The 17,845-nt window shown below is 43.2% G+C and overlaps 1 protein-coding gene across 6 annotated transcripts in view; it reads right to left on the bottom strand.

Moving 5' to 3' along the window:
* Positions 1 to 17,845, bottom strand: part of LOC126987501 (FERM domain-containing protein 8-like) — a 75,582-nt gene that overhangs the window by 52,177 nt on the left and 5,560 nt on the right. Inside the window, exon 1 of one of the 6 annotated variants that reach the window (XM_050844470.1) lies at positions 8,886 to 8,972. The exons of 2 other annotated variants lie outside the window; for them this stretch is intronic. The gene's annotated coding sequence lies outside the window, so the exon portion shown is untranslated. Of the gene's footprint in view, positions 1 to 8,802; positions 8,973 to 17,845 lie in introns of those variants that run through there. 3 more of the 6 variants (XM_050844473.1, XM_050844475.1, XM_050844474.1) reach the window with 3 other exon arrangements.

Raw genomic sequence — 17,845 nt, 5'->3', positions numbered from 1 at the left:
TATCATGTAGAGACAAATCCAGTGTCTCATTTCTCTTTTAGAATAACTTGGTAGCGTGCTGCCGCCCCGCCCCGCCCCGAGCCCACGAAATCCTGTCGCATCCTGTCGTCGCATGATGTCGCCGCAGGGCCCGCTGCTGCCGCCCGCACATTTCGCGAGTCTTTTTATATTTTTATATGAGCCAGATCGAAACATAGACGCGTTTTGTCTACATGTTTCCACAAATCGAATAAATTTTAAGACAATTATTGTTTTTTCATTCATTTTTGATAAAGGACATATAAACAAGTCAAACAAACTCAATGTTTATTGAATTTGGTCAAATTATGATTACAGCTTCCTTCTCTTCCTCCTCCTCTACCCCTGTAGAATTATCGGGATGACCGTAAGGTCGTAACTCCAAGGTGCTAAAGCAGTGTCTTTTGTCCTGAACTACAGATATCCCTCTCTTGGGATATTTTACTGTACTCATTCGTCCATTACGCACTGTGAATCCCTGATAGCCAATGGTAAATGTTTGCTTCTGGAATAGGACGTCTTTGTATCGCTGATGAGCAATTTTTTTTTTCTTTATGAGCTTTGGAACGCTCTTAGCTGAACTCAACCGGTCACTGCCTGCCATGGGGATGGAGTAGCACTTTGTTCTTACACCTACAAATTCTGAGATGGTTCTTTCCCTCACTTCAGACTTGAGAAATCCGAGCTTGCCTTTGTTGTCTGTGTTGTACAAGGAATGTGAGGAGCTAAAGTTACTTGTGTCTATATAGCTTTTAAAGGGTTCCTGCGAGTACTCTGTTAATAGATCAGGAGTTTCAGTTTCTGTTATTAAGGAATCAGTGTCACAATACACTAGTTTCGCCCGATCCCCGTAATGAGCCTTCATGATACTGTAAAAGAAATCATATAGTCGCAGCTTGGACAGCTCTAGGACGTAGTAGCCAATGTAGTTTGGATGATTCGCCTGTGAATATTTCTTATGGCGAACTACAACTACATGACCATCATTGAGGTGTACAACGCGTTTAAAGTAAGGACTTCGGGCCAGCTTCAAAAACTTTTCGCGGTTGGTGACAATATCTATGTCTTCACTATATTTGTCCGCGTTCATCAGGTATCGACCAAAAATGCTGTTTGAAATACACTTGATTGCAGTTTTCTTGATAGGACAAGTAGCACTTTTGCGGGCTTCTATGTTATCCTGAACGAAGTCCGCAAGAAAGTGCTTTTGCTTAAACATATAAATAGCATGCACTTTTTAACAACCCGGCCTAGTTGAATAGCAGTTTAAGGAGGGACAGAGCAAACAGTATTTTCTCCTGAGCAACATGTGTTCCAATCTGTTTTATGTTCTTACACGGTACTGGACGGTTTTCTTCTTCATACCATTCGTGTGCGGCTGACGATATATCTCTATTGATGATATTGTGTCTTCTGATGGTCAGTGGAGGTCAACCGTTTTCTCAATGACTTCACGTGAGACAGCCTCAGTATTGCACAGAATGAGGTATCCAAAATCACCATCGGTTGCTTGATTGACCTAGCCCCCCTCCCGCTCAAAAACCAGTGCATTTCTGTCTCATCTAGTTTTCTCATATCTCCACATGGTAACTTCTCTTGCATTACAGTGGGATAAAGACTGTTGAAGTCAAGATATGAAAGGAAAGTGTTTCTATCATGTTTTGGATTAAATGAGGGTTCGTGTAGATGTTATTGGTGCGTACAAAACGACGCACAACACTTGTGTAGCCCCCACGCACATTTGTTTGAATGCAATGATATATGTGTGGGCTACTAAGCATCTCTAATTCCTGCTGTGTTTTTAACAAAAAAGAGTCATAGGCAAATCCTGGCAGGCTAACATAATTTACAGTATCCAACCTCCACTGGGTTTTCAAAATACCTCTCCACTCTAGGAAGACATCACATAGAAGGCCAACATCCACTTTTACATAAAGCAACAAATAGTCCATCAGGCTCTGACATCCAGCTACTTTCCAAACATTCTGAGCATGTTTATAATCACTTTCGGAAAGTTCTGCTTCTTGAAGCGAATTGAAAAAATCTTCGCGGGATGGAAGACGTGTCTCAGAAAGTCGTTCCATCGAGTCCATATAGTCATAACAAAAACCTGCTTTCCTTGATCAATAATGGTAACGCAGGTGCTGGCACATCTTTCAACATCTGTTGTGTGCACATGGGCTCGTTCCCAGTGCTGATGAATTGGTTCGCTAAAGCCGCGAGTGAACCAGACATAAAGACATACGTGTCAATAAATCTCAAGTCATTTATGATGACTTCATGGTATTTCTGAACTGAATGTTTTGGTCTTAGTTTGATTTTCAAAGCCAGGTAGCGTTAATTCACGCGGGATTAACGCCATGTCGTAATCCGCATAATATGCAATGAGAGTGCGCTGCAATTTGTGATTTTTTCATTTGAAGGTTGCATCTATTACAATAAGCTTCAATGTAATTGTTTCCTGATTTTTCATGGTCATGATGTTTTACTCCTTTACCTTTTAAAACCCGTATTTACAGAGAAGACAGTGAGTTTGTTCATTGTGACGTGCCGCATCTTCATCGGTCATATTGATTTTATTGTAGCCTTTAGAAAATTTTAGCTTCTTCCAGGAGTGTGGGTTCAGCTAATGTAAGTTCGTTCTATATTCAAAACAGTGTGAGATCAGCTAATATAAGTTCGTTCTATATTCAAAACAGTGTGAGTTCAGCTAATGTAAGTTCGTTCTATAATCAAAACAGTGTGAGTTCAGCTAATGTAAGTTCGTTCTATATACAAAACAGTGCGAACGAGGGAAGAAAATGTTTTGGATTTGTTGTTAACTAATAAAGAGGACATAATAAGCAACATTGAGGTTGGGGGTTCATTAGGTAACAGTGATCATAAGGAAATTAAATTTAATATTAAATGGGAGGATAGAGTCAGCAGAAACAACACTTAATACCTGACTTCAGGAAGGCGGGCTTCGATGGTTTAAGAAAGTAACTGCAAAGGCTTAAGAGAGTAAGATCAGAAGTAGCTGAGAGCTTAAACCATAGGGTTCGTTATGTTGGGAGTATAGAACGTGTAAGAGTTCTTTTTCCTGGAGTTCACCATTGAATACGCGTTCATCTGGGAGGCTCTCCAACAATGTTTGAGCGAAACTGTAGGGATTCAGGAGTATTTATACCCTAATCAACAAGAAGATATCCATAAGGACGTGAATATACGGCATATTTATATATATCTACAAACTGGTTTGCCTTCTCTTTCCGAATATTTGTCTGCCCAGACAGTGAATTTGAGATAAATCTGACTTATTTAACCTTCTCGCGCACGATGACGCATTTCATGTCATCAAGGGTAAAAGGTTCTGGCGGACGATGACGCGAAACGCGCCATAAAAGTAAATAAAAATTATTAAAATTAAGTTTTCGATGAAAGTGCGTCAAATTTGCAGTTGTTGGGATAAGTTTCTTAATAGTAACATATGGCAATCTTTCTAAGGAACGTAGATGAGGAGCTCTGAGTGATTTTTATTTGTTAGGATACTCTGACGAGAGAATAACATTCAGTTTTCTCGGTGTAACTCGGAACTAATAGACGTATGAGGAATTTGAAGATACCATAAGAATCCTCACTAAATTCCGCTTCCAAACATATATTCGGCTAAAAAAGTTGGCCCACAAAATTTTGAGCAAGCAGCAGATTTCTCAAGAATCAGAGGGGAATGGAACACACACACACACACACACACACACACACACACACAAACACATGATCCCTTTTTCACGTAAAAGGTAAACTCGATGCGGCAACGTCTAAGGTCATATGACACCGAAGAGCAGGCAGAAAATATAAAGAAATGCAAGTTGAGAAAAGAAATAAGAAGAAATAAGTTAAGAAATGAAATATAAGACATTAATTAATGAGTGTTTTTTATTTGTTATGCTACTCTGACGAGAGAAAAAAAATTCAGTTTTCTCGGTGTAACTCGGGAACTAATAGACGTATGAGGAATTTGAAGATACCATAAGAATCCTCACTAAATTCCGCGTCGGAGCATATAATCGGCTAAAAAAGATGGCCCACAAAATTTCGAGCTAGCCGCAGATTTCTCAAGAATCGGAGGGGAATGGAACACACACACACACACACACACACACACACACACACACACACACATGATCCCCTTTTCACGGAAAAGGTAAACTCGATGCGGCAACGTCTAAGGTCATATGACACCGAAGAGCAGGCAGAAAATATAAAGAAATGCAAGTTGAGAAAAGAAATAAGAAGAAATAAGTTAAGAAATGAGATATAAGACATTAATTAATGAGTGTTTTTTATTTGTTATGCTACTCTGACGAGATAAAAAAATTCAGTTTTCTCGGTGTAACTCGGGAACTAATAGACGTATGAGGAATTTGAAGATACCATAAGAATCCTCACTAAATTCCGCTTCGGAGCATATAATCGGCTAAAAAAGATGGCCCACAAAATTTCGAGCTAGCCGCAGATTTCTCAAGAATCGGAGGGGAATGAAACACACACACACACACACACACACACACACACACACACACACATGATCCCTTTTTCACGGAAAAAGGTAAATTCGATCAGAAAAAAAAAAAAGACTTGGTGCTGCAGTGTTTAGGGTTAGATGGCACCAAATAACCGGAGTAAAAAAAAATATATATAAGTTGAGGAAAGAAATAAGAAGAAACAAGTTGAGAAATGAGAAATAAGAAGATAATGATACAATACATCCAGCAAAAACTTAAATAATTTATCGAGTCTTACGTTCAATGGCGATTTTTTATTTTATTTTCGGACTTGCATTAGAGAGTAAATTCATATTTCAGCCTGGTCATTAACCTAATGTCCTTAACCTTTTCCGTGATTATAATCTGGTGGTCATTCGAGGGTCAAAGAAAGATCTTATCTTAACCCTTCAAGTATCCCTTCTCCCGACCCCCCCTCCCTCCCTGCTGGGCACCCCTACTCCCGTCACCTTCTCGCTTCCGTACGCTAGTCCGAGAGGGGGTGAGGGGGTGAAATAAAGAGATGGGTGGGTGGGTGTGGGGAGGGGGTTAGGGGGTCTAGATACCCCTCTTCCGTAACCCCCGCAAATTACCCCACTGTAACCCCCCTGACCATGACCCCCACCCCCCACTCCCAGTCCCCCCCACTTCCAAATTACCCCCACTTCCGTACATTTGTTACTACTCACGCACTTACAAACAAGCATAAACGAACGAGGCTGCAGCTCTGACAGACACACGCACTCACATACACACAAACATACACGAACGAGGCTGCAGCTCTGACAGACACACGCACGCACTTACAAACAAGCATCAACGAACGAGGCTGCAGCTCTGACAGACACACGCACGCACTTACAAACAAGCATAAACGAACGAGGCCGCAGCTCTGACAGACACACGCACTCACATACACACAAACATACACGAACGAGGCCGCAGCTCTGACAGACCGACCACCGTGACCGAGGCAACACCTACATTAGTTTTTCTTCTTTTAGGATATTTTTGCTGTCTCTGTGCTGCTGATGTTGCTGTTGTTGTTGCTGTTGCTTTCCCACTGTGACCATGACAGCACCTATACATTAGCTTTTCTTCTTTTAATGCTGTTGTTACTGTTCCCGTGATGTTGCTGTTACTGTTGTTTTTTATTGGGAAGTCACAACCACAGTCACTGTTACGCATTGGTCTGTTTTCCACTGCGTTAAAGGGCTATTACACTGGGCAAAGTTTCCGTGGATCTTCAGTCAAACCACGATTTCCGCTGGCGTGGTTCTCATATTTCCGTGGTTTTCTGACGTGTCCACGATCTTCCAAAGCTACGGTAGATTTCACTGAAGGACGACGGTATTACTCACCATCATCATCAGCAGCAATAACAGGAAACAATTGAGAACCACGCCAGCGGAAATCGTTGTTTGACTGAAGATCCACGGAAAATTTGCCCAGTGTAATAGCCCCCTTAGGTTGGTATTGTTGTTGCTTGTCTCTTTTCTTCTTTTCTGACCGTATAAACAACAGATATTTTATCCATGGCCGCTAAAACATCTACTTTAACCTTTGGGGTCCAGTGCTGTGCTGTTAATGTTAGCTGTTCTCATCTTCCGTTTCCTCTTTCCGTATGAACAACAGCTATTATAACCACGGCCACTATTCTCTGTAAAATATCTACGTTTACATTTCCTCACCAATGCTCAGCTGTTAATGTAAAATTCTTCGTGTCTCATTTTTTTTTTATTTCTCGTACCAACAACAGATATACCATCGACGGTCACTATTCTCTGTCATACATCTACATTTATCTTTCCTTTCCAGTGTTGTGCTAGTAATGTAAAGCTCTTCGTGTCTCATTTTTTCTTTCACGCATCAACAACAAATATTCCAACCACGGCCACTGTTCTACATTTATCTTTCCTTTCCAATGCTCCGCTGTAACACGTTCTTATTTTTTGTTTCCCGCATCAACAGCAGATATCCCAACCACTGCCACCATTTTGCGCAAGGCAGATCGAACCGACTGACTTCCGTAGTGGAGTCAACATTAGTCTGTGCTGGACTTTCGTGTCTCTTCCGTTCACATTAGCCTGTGCTGTCCGATCTGTGTTCATGCTGTGCTGGTTTTGGTGTTGTTATTGTGCTTCTGCTTCTTCTACGGTAAAGGAAACAGTTCAAAGCAAATAAGCAACGATAACACAAAAAAGCCCGGTAATCGCTCCTCCTACAAAGCAATACAGAAGGGATGGCCGGAAGGGAGGTCAGTTTCAGATGGAAAGGCGTCGATGTGTCTTGAGGTGTCTTGCTTGTTTTTCCTTCGATTATCACTTCCATTTCCCGTGAGAACGACAAATATACTCCATCCACTGCCACTTCTTCCCGCATAGAATTTGTCTCAGTATGTATTCTCCTATCTGTGGTATTATCTCAGCTGCTTATCCGTTGTTATTCCGTCCTTCCGAAGTGAAAAAGATAATTCATCCACAGCCGCCAACTCTCGTCCACCAGCATGCTGAGAGAAGGCTTTTATCCCTCACTCATTAGGGCCGCACGGGCACTCTCTCACCGTCTATTGCTCTTGTTGTTTGCCCTGTTATTACCTCCCATGTAAACAGAAGCTACTCAACTACTCTCCCTATTCCCCAAATACCAGAGCGTTCAGAAGTCTTTCTTTTCCCTTATTTCCTACGGCCTCGATCAAACACTGTGCGCACTAGCCTTCAGTAGGTCCATGGGGTCGACGTAAATGGTAACAAACACACGAACGCACACACGCGAGGAAAGGAGAGAGAGAGAGAGAGAGAGAGAGAGAGAGAGAGAGAGAGAGAGAGAGAGAGAGAGAGAGAGAGAGAGAGAGCGCCGCCTCTTGCAACGTTCAGCACAAAACTCGCACGCTGTATCCGCTTCGTGTATAATTAGCATGTCAGCGCCGCAATGTTTTCAGTCATCAGCAATTGGAGCCCAGCGGCGATGTTGGTGTATTTTTCGTACCCTGGTTTAAAGTCTCGACATAAGTCTTTTAATTTCCCCGCATGTCCAACTTTTCTCCGCATCAGCTACGCGTGTGTGTGTTCTTTTCGGGTGCTGACAACTGGTCCACATATTTCAACGTATACCCAACACAACAGCATTCCTCCCCTTAGTACAGATGAAAAAATTTGGACTATATACATTCAACTCGTGCCTCTTATCGATTCTTTTACGGTGATGACAACTGGACAAGCCATAACTTCACACCCGGTACAGCAGTTGGAAAGTTTCGTTTAGCCGGCGCAACATCTGTGGTCATATGCCGGAGAGACAGAAGGGGATGGAATTATAGGGGAAGGGAACAGATCCCAGGAGACGGGACACAACCCCCGATTAATACCTGGTACCCATTCACTGCTGGGTGCACAGGAGCGTAGGGTATCCGAAAAGCCGCCCAAATTATTCCACTCCGCCCGGGAATCGAACCCGGACACTCTCGGTCGTGAGCCGAGTGTGCTAACCACTGCACCACGAAGCCCCTCCCGGTACAGCAACACTCCTCCCCTCGGTACAGAGGAAGCAACACTATGACTTCCCGTTTGTACTGCATTTCAACACACGTCTCTTTTCTATTTTTTAGAGGTGATGACAACTGGACAAGCCATCACTTCACACCCGGTACAGCAACACTCCTAGCTCCCCTTGGTACAGAGGAAGCAACACTGTGATTTCCCGTTTGTACTGCATTTCAACACACGTCTCTTTTATATTCTTTCGAGGTGATGACAACTGGACAAGCCATCACTTCACACCCGGTATACAGCAACACTCATCCTTTTGGTACAGAGGAAGCAACACTGTGATTTTCTGTCTCTTTTTTTATTCTTTCGAGGGGATGACAACTGGACAAGCCATATATCATACCCAGCACAGCGACACTCAACCCTTTGCTACTGATGAAGCAACACTGACTTCGATTTCTTGCATGTACTGCATTTCAACACGTGTTTTTATTAGCAATTCTTTCGAGGTGATGACAGCTAGACAGTCCACTCACTTCATTAGCAATTCTTTCGAGGTGATGACAGCTACCACTCACTTCATACCCAACACAGCAACACTCCACCCTTTTCTACAGGTGAAGCAACACTGATTTCCTGCACGTACCGCTTTTCATCACGTACCTCTCATTATTTATTCTATTTGCGTGGCGAATGACAACTGGACAAGCCATTCTGAACACCCAGCACAGCGACACTCTTCTCCTCACCACAGACGAGGCAACACTGACCACAATATCAAACATGTATCGCTTTTCAACATGCGCCATTCATTATCCATTTTATTTGGGTGGCGACACAGCAATCACCTCACCGGCACCACAGCGACACTCCTCCCCCCACCACGAATGATCCAACACTGCCTTTCCGCTTACGTTACATCGGGTTTAGAGGCCCAACACGACCAGCAGCAGCCTTCTAGCCCACCTCATGACGTCACAACCTCCACAGGCGAGCAACGACCAATAGGAAGCGAGTGTCCTTTCCACGTCAGCGATGCATAAAATAATACCAATGGGGAGAGCCTCAATTTTGGGGCCTCGGGCAACGTCACTCTTCTTGTTTGCTGTTTTTGTTTGGTGGTGGTGGTTGTGGTGGTGGTGGTGTGTGTGTGTGAAGATTGGCAGGTAAGTAGGTAGTTATATGTACGTACGTGTGTGTATGTGTCTGTCTGTGTGTGTGTGTGTGTGTGTGTGTGTGTGTGTGTGTGTGTGTGAGAGAGAGAGAGAGAGAGAGAGAGAGAGAGAGAGAGAGAGAGAGAGGAGTATGGTACCATCTATGTATGTGTGTTTGTTTTCCTATATTTGTATATGTCCACATGTATGTATGTCTGTATGTATGTATGTGTGTGTGTATGTGTGTATGTATGTATGTGTGTACGTAGAGACAGAGTAAGTCAAGGACACGCGATATTATTATTATTATTATTATTATTATTATTATTATTATTATTATTATCACTATTATTATTATCATCATTATGGGGTTAAAGATTCATGACATAACGTATTAAAACCAAGACAGACAGACAGACGTACACACAGACAGACAGGCAGACAAACGTACACACAGACAGACAGACAGGCAGACAAGTGGAGACTATTTAAATTAAGGTTGATTGTTATACTCTCTCTCTCTCTCTCTCTCTCTCTCTCTCTCTCTCTCTCTCTCTCTCCCATTGCTACATACAGGAGAAAGAATATCGAGAAATTTAAAGATAACACACCGAGAGAGAGAGAGAGACAGACAGACAGACACACACACACACACACACACACACACACACACACACACACACACGGACAGAAACCAAGGAAACAGGTGATAAGGTGGACGGGAAAGGGTCGGGGCGGGGTGGGGGGAGGGATAAGGTGAAGCGGACGGGGCGGGGCGGGGCGGGGCAGGGATGGGCGGGCCTGGGCGTGACCAAGCTCTCCGGAAGGGGACTGGGCGGAGGCGACCTGTTGTGGTGCTGCTTTATCACCCAGAGAGAGAGAGAGAGAGAGAGAGAGAGAGAGAGAGATCTAATTTTGAAAGCAACTGAGAATTAACGGAACTGTGCGTGACATGCTGTGGTTTGACCTTTCTCTCTCTCTCTCTCTCTCTCTCTCTCTCTCTCTCTCTCTCTCTCTCTCTCTCTCTCTCTCTCTCTCTCTTCCCATTCTTTTGGCTGTAAATATGTCAGTAAACATTTCAAATTAAATCAAATCAAATCAACAGATTATATGACTGGGCGGATAAATGGCAGATGGAGTTCAATGTAGGGAAGTGCAGTATTCTGAGTGTAGGTAGGAACAACCCCTCACATAACTATTGCTTAAATGACACTCTCATAAGTAGGTCTGGGTGCGAGAGGGATTTAGGGGTCTTAGTGAGCTCTGATCTCCGTCCAAGGGCACAATGCATTCAAGCTAGAAATCGAGCTAATAGGGTACTGGGATTTATTTCAAGGAGCGTAAGCAACAGAAGCCCCGAAGTCTTCCTCAAACTATATTTAGCATTAGTTAGACCTCATCTTGACTATGCGGTTCAGTTCTGGTCACCCTACTATAGAATGGATATCAAAATGTTAGAATCGGTGCAGAGGAGGATGACTAAGATGATTCAGGGGTTGAGAAACTTGCCATACGAGGAAAGACTCAAACAGTTAAACTTGCATTCTCTAGAAAGGCGAAGGGTGCGTGGAGACATGATCGAGGTTTATAAATGGATGAAGGGCTTTAATAAAGGAGACATTCATAAGGTTTTGTTGGTAAGAGAACCGGGTAGGACACGAAGTAACGGGTTTAAACTGGATAAATTCAGATTCAACAGGGACATAGGCAAAAATTGGTTTACTAACAGGGTGGTGGATGAGTGGAATAGGCTTAGCAGTCATGTGGTGAGTGCCAATACAATTGTCACATTCAAAAATAGACTAGATAAATTCATGGACAGCGATATTAGGTGGGGTTAGATACACGGGAGCTTAGGGTCAAAGGAGCTGCCTCGTACAGGCCTACCGGCCTCTTGCAGACTCCTGCGTTCTTATGTTCTTATGTAAATCAAATCTCTCTCTCTCTCTCTCTCTCTCTCTCTCTCTCTCTCTCTCTCTCTCTCTCTCTCTCTCTCTCTCTCTCTCTCTCTCTCTCTCTCTCTGTTTCCTGCCTGACGAAACATTACCTCCGACAGGAAATTAAAGACTTCACACACACAGAAATAAGTATGTCAGGCGTTAAAAATGTATACTGAAATATCTCTATGAAGAAAAAAAAAAAAAAAGTGCAATCAATTGAACTGAAATAACGCGTAGCTTCTTAACTATTCTTCGCCTAGCTGAATTCCACATATATCATTTTTAATATTTTTCACTTGGTCTTTGGGAAAACAATAATACCACGGCTGTAGCTCTCCACTCACAAAAGTACTTCATTGAAAGCTCGTAGGGGACGTGGTCTGGCTGACTGACATTGCTGGAATTTATCTCAGGGGAATGTCTTAAGCCCCGTTCACACTGTGCCGACTCTGGGCCACGACAACCCAGCGACTTTTCCATTTGACAAGTTGGTTCCCACGCTCCAAGAAGGGGGTGAGGTTTTATTGGGGTCTTGGTGTCTTGCCGACTGTCTGGGACATTCGGCCAACTAGTTGCCAGCATGTCGTGCTAACCCTCACGACTCCAGACTCCCGTCACCACGTCGGCGCAGCATTCGGCAACAGTCTCAAGACCTCTTTCAAGACATGCCCGACGCTTTCACATCAACACTCAAGACCTCGTGTACCCTAGAGTCGTGGGTAGTCGTGGCCCAGAGTCGGCACAGTGTGAACGGGGCTTTAGGAAGGGAGAGTTTGTAATATTGGAACTCGTCTTAAGGGAATGGTATACGAAGGGAGAGTCTGTAAAATCGAAACTCAACTCAGTGGCTTAGCAAGGGAGAGTTTGTAATATTAAAACATATCTCAATGGCTTAGGAAGTGAGAGTTTGTATATTGGAACTTATGGGAATGGCGTAGGAAGGGAGAGTTTGTAAATTAAAACATCTCAATGGCTTAGGAAGTGAGTCTGTATATTGGAACTTATGGGAATGGCGTAGGAAGGGAGAGTTTGTAAATTAAAACATCTCAATGGCTTAGGAAGTGAGTCTGTATATTGGAACTTATGGGAATGGCGTAGGAAGGGAGAAGTTGTATAATGGGCGTGTCTAAAGTATTCATATTTGGCATGTCGCAAGCTTTTATTTCTCTTTTTTTATGTCTTTCAGTCTGTCTCCTTGAAAACCAAATATGTCGCTTGTGCACAAAATTCAATTCATTCCGGCCGATTCCCTAAACCTAATTCATCATGTGTGTGTGTGTGTGTGTGTGTGTGTGTGTGTGTGTGTGTGTGTGTGATTCCCCGCCTTGGTTCATCGTTCTATCATCCATTCATTTATTCATTCGATTTTCATTCATTTCATTCATTCCTCCATTTTCCATCCATTTATCATTAGTTTTTGGTAGTTTGGTCACCCTTTCTTGGTCTTAAGCTTTACAATGGCTACTCTCTCTCTCTCTCTCTCTCTCTCTCTCTCTCTCTCTCTCTCTCTCTCTCTCTCTCTCTCTCTCTCTCTCTCTCTCTCTCTCCTTCATTGTTTTCTTCCATTCCTTTTCATCGCTTGTTTGTTTTCTTACTTTTGCGCTCACCTGGTTTTCGAAAACGCACTCCACATTTTTCTTATACTTTCAAGTGGCCACAGAATCTCTACTTCCTGAACCTTTCTTTTACCTTTTTTGTGGCTGTATAATGCGTATCTTCATTATCGTCTTTGATACGCGGTTTTTCTGTATTTTAGGTTCCCGTGGCTCTGGAGTATATCTTTTTTATCTCCTTTTTTTTACAGCAGAGGAGACAGTGCAAGGGCGTAAAAAAAAAAGAAAACAATATTAAAAAAAGCCCACTACTCACTGCTCCTAAATAGAGTGGAGTGGCCAAAAAGAGAAATCAGTTTCGGGAGGAGAGGTGTCCAGATACCCTCCTCTTGAAAGAGTTCAAGTCGTAGGCAGGAGGAAATACAGATGAGGGAAGATCGTTCCAGAGTTTACCAGCGTGAGGGATGAAAGAGTGAAGATGCTGGTTAACTCTTGCATAAGGGGTTTGGACAGTATAGGGATGAGCTTGATCACTCTTTACTCTATGGCGGGCACGGATGCATCATTTGGCCCCTCTTTTGCGATGTTTTCTTTTTTCCCCTTTTTGATAAGCTCTCCTGGTTTCAGTACACGCACTAAACCTCTCATTTACAGAATAGTCACTACGAGATTGAAATGAAGCTTCAGTGGTCCACGGTTCTATCTTTTCTCTCGTCCTTTCAGGTTGTTGAGCACATCATCAGCTCATTCGTCACTGTGCAATCATAAGTTGAAGTTGTTACCATTCGCTACGCTCCGTGGATTCTCGAAAATTAACCCGGTAGCAGCGGGGATCATGTTTCTTAATGGTCCTTCCAAGCGAGAAAAATGAGAAAAAATCATCCATCACACAAACCATTTCATAAAATATATCAACGCATTTGTGATCAGATTATGTATCATCTATTTTGGGGGGTTTAAATCATGGCACAAATTTGGCCCGTCGCTGCCACACGGTGAAGCCACAAAATTTGGCCTTAAGTAAAAAAAATTATGTAGTCATTAAGTGACTTTTTTTTTTTTTTGCAACAAAGGAAGCAGCTCACGGGCCTAAACAATAAAACAAAAAATGATAAGGCCCGCTAACCGCTGCTCTCTCAAAATAGAAAGAGTGACCAGGAAGGAGGGTCACTTTTATTTATTATTTTTCTTTTACGTCTACGCCTATAGCGCCGGTAGGTTTGCTTGAGGGGCCTGGACGGTATTCGGCCCCAGTCCGTCATGGCGCAGGCAAGTGTTTATAGTGGCGCCATCTTCTCTTGGCTCATGTTGCCCCCCGGAACTCGTTCTTGATTCACTTGGACGGTTTCCTCTAGAGTCCGGGTTGATGGGTGGTCTTCAGGACAGCATGTGGGTAATTTTAAGCCACTCGGCGGTGACTGAAAAATCCGAGGTGGAAGCGTGGGGATTCGAACCCGCGTCGTCCATCACGCGGTGAATGTGGGCCTAGCACGCTACCACTCAGCAACCGCCTACCCATTATTTGGACCCATTTAGAAGATGTATCTTGATACTTCCCTCTTGAAAGAGTTCAAGTCGTAGGGAAGAGGAAATACAGATAGCAAACTTTCAGGAAATGAGGTCTGATATATATTTTTTTTTCATCTGATGTCAAGGGGATATCTAAGGTATCTTTTTTGTATCCACTTTTTTCCAGGCGCATCACGTGGCAGGGCTTTTTTTCCTCCTTTCCACATGTCTCCTTCCTGTTTTGAAGGTACGTAACGCTTCATAGATTATTCAAACATTAATTAAAAGCGATAAAATACACAGTGTTATTTTTCCCGTATTAGAGACTAGGAAAACTACTCATTACTTTACTTAGCCTCCCCACGGAGCAACATAAGCCTTTTTACTAATTTATAGATTAATTTTGCATGGCCAAGCTGACTGACGACCTATGGATGAAGGTGTTCCCAGACTCTGTTATGTTCCCGCATCTCGTAGTTACTGCTGGAACATGAGAGTGGTAACACGCAACAAGCTCCTATGTGTGTGTGTGTGTGTGTGTGTGTGTGTGTGTGTGTGTGTGTGTGTGTGTGTGTGTGTGTGTGTGTGTGTGTGTGTGTGTGTGAACAACCAACATCTCAAATCCTACAGGAACACAATTCTGATAATTACTGTGTTGCATGGTCCACTATTCTCTCTCTCTCTCTCTCTCTCTCTCTCTCTCTCTCTCTCTCTCTCTCTCTCTCTCTCTCTCTCTCTCTCTCTCTCTCTCTCTCGTCAAGGCTGCCTATCGATGAGTGACCAATATACAAAAGAGGAAATAAAATAATGATTGACGTCAACGGAATTATTTACGTCCAGGAAATGAGCGGCGGCGGCGACTCTGGGTCACTAACAAGGAGCAGATTTAGGGCCACATTATTAAATATTTCGGCGCCCAAGCACACGTATTTGACAAAGCTTTCGTAGCAGTTAGGGGCATTTCCAGAGGTACTTTTACGACCCTGGCCCTGGTGGTAGACTGACCCTTCTTCCGTACCACAACCTAAAGAAACACTCCTTTGAACCCGACTGATTTCCTATTCGGCTTTTGGAAATGGTTGATGTGAGAGGCGAAGACGTCTGAGAATATACCGATCATACTCTCAAACACTGCGGGGCTCTGGTCGGTATTTTTAGACACTTCCGCCTCTCAATAATTTACAAAGGTCGAAAAGGAGATCAATCAGATTTTCATGAGTGTTTTTACATGTTCATAGTACAGAAGGGTCAAACTACCACCTCGGATATATAACTACCCATAGAAACACGCAAAACGCCAACGAAAGCCTTATCAAATATGTGAGCTTGGGCGGAAAAGTCTTCAAGAATACGGGCCTCACACACCCACATTTGGCAAGGTTTTCGTAGAGGTTGTGTTAGTATTTCCATGGCTAGTTTTATGAGCCTGGTGACAGTTTAGCAAAGTTTCTGCACCTTGAACATGAAAAACTCGCATGAGAACCCGAAAGTTTGAAAAGTTTCGTTTAGTCGGCGCAACATCTGTGGTCATATGGCGGAGAGAGACAGAAGGGGAAGGAATTATAGAAGGTGAGAACCCAACTAATCTCCTTTGTGAGCTTTGGAAATAGTTCTTGTGGGAGCCGAAATCGTTGGAGAATACAAGCTATAGCCTCACCAGTCCAACGTTGCCAGACTGTCGTACTCTGCCTCTTATATTTGCTGATTTCCGACCCAAAAACTGCTTTCATCACCCAAATAACTGCCTTCGTATATGGTTATCATTTAAATGGTTAATTATTGGTGCTTCTTGGCAACAGTTATGGGCCAGAAACCGGTAAATACGCGGTTCTGAGTACGATAATCTGGCAACGGTACTCACCACTAAACTGAATCGCCTTTTTGTACTGACACGATCCAATTAGGCGCTTATGTTTACCTTAATTACGTCAAGCAAGTTCTTCGTTATAGATTATTGCGTTTTGTCAAAGTAAATACGTGGAGGAAAATTATTACTGAGGCTTCCAACGTAAAGGATACATGAGGCTTCCAACGTAAAGGATACAATCTCTTTCTTCCTCGGCCATTCCTTTGACATCAGCGCCAACAATGATAACCACCCGGAACTCGTTTTCTTCGATCTTTCTATCAACCTCTTTTGTTTTGGATCATAAATTATTGTGTTGTGTTATTATTGAGGCTTCAAACGTAAATGAAATGATTCCAGCTCTCCCCTCTGCCATTCCCTCGATTATGATTCAGTGCCAACAAAGATATATACTATGGGTCGTATTATGAGACATTTCGCCGCCCAAGAACACATTTGACAAGGCTTTCGTAGGAGTTGTGGGCATTTCCAGGGGTAGTTTTATGACCCTGGTGGTAGTCTGACCCTTCTTCTGTACCGTGAACCTAAAGAAACACTCATTAGAACCCGATTGATCCCCTCTTTGACCTTTAGAAATAGCTGGTGATATGGCGAAGTGTCTTGTAATACCAGCCTATAGTCACCCAGAACCCGTTTTCTTTGAGCTTTCTGTGAACCTCTTTCATCGGTATACGGCTGCATCAAACATGTTAATTAATTTCATGTTAGTAATAGGATGCCGCGAATATGCCAATATAAAAATTGATTGGACGTGAATTGTGTGCCCTTTGATTAACAAAGTCGAAAAAGTTTAGAAGCTGCCGTTATTTTTTGAGTTGGTAATAACTGCACGGAAGAACTTGGATGACGGCTGCTGTAAATGAAGGGAAGCTAATGGTGGTCCACTTAACACCTTGACGCTAATCCCACAATTGGAGACAAGAGATGTGGCAGCGTGGTACGGAAGGAGAGATCCCAGCAGAAACCCCCCAGTCCGCTAGTTTCTCCTGGATTCACTATAGATTCCAACACGAAGCGAATGGATTTGGAAGACACTTTTCATTTTGCTGAAATTTACCAAGAAAAAATAACTTCACCCACAGAGTAGACGCGGGAGGTATTATAAATACTACATACTCCGTTACATATTGTTCCACTAAAGGGGCTATTACACTGGGCAAATTTTCCTTGGATCTTCAGTCAAACCACGATTTCCGCTGGCGTGGTTCTCATATTTCCGTGGTTTTCTGACGTGTCCACGATCTTCCAAAGCTACGGTAGAGTTCCTTGAAGGACGACGGTATTACTCACCATCATCATCAGCAGCAATAACAAGAAACAAATGAGAATCACGCCAGCGGAAATCGTGGTTTGACTGAAGATCCACGGAAAATTTGCCCAGTGTAATAGCCCCTTAAGGTTCGTTGCTCAGGGTCGATCATCTGCCAGTTTCAGAATCGGTGGAAAGGTGAGCCGCGGAAGGACTCAGGTGAGCCACGGGAGAGGCACAGCACCGGAATGTAGAGAGCAATCAATACCTGAACAGGTGTCATGGGGCCCAACACACTCAGATTCAGTATCAAACTCGTTCTCCATAATGCAATTACCTACTTTAATTTTTTTACTAAAATTTTGAGAGGGCTGTCTAACCTCCACCCACCCACCTCTCTCTCTCTCTCTCTCTCTCTCTCTCTCTCTCTCTCTCTCTCTCTCTCTCTCTCTAGTAAAACGCCACAGTGTAACGAAACACACGAGAAATTAATCCAGACAAGGAAAGGTTTTGCCGTCTCTCTCTCTCTCTCTCTCTCTCT

Source organism: Eriocheir sinensis, chromosome 65, assembly GCF_024679095.1.
Source record: "Eriocheir sinensis breed Jianghai 21 chromosome 65, ASM2467909v1, whole genome shotgun sequence".
Classification (NCBI taxonomy): Eukaryota; Metazoa; Arthropoda; class Malacostraca; order Decapoda; family Varunidae; genus Eriocheir; species Eriocheir sinensis.
The sequence above is the reverse complement of the archived record's forward strand: the minus strand, read 5'-3'. Positions and strand labels throughout refer to the sequence as shown.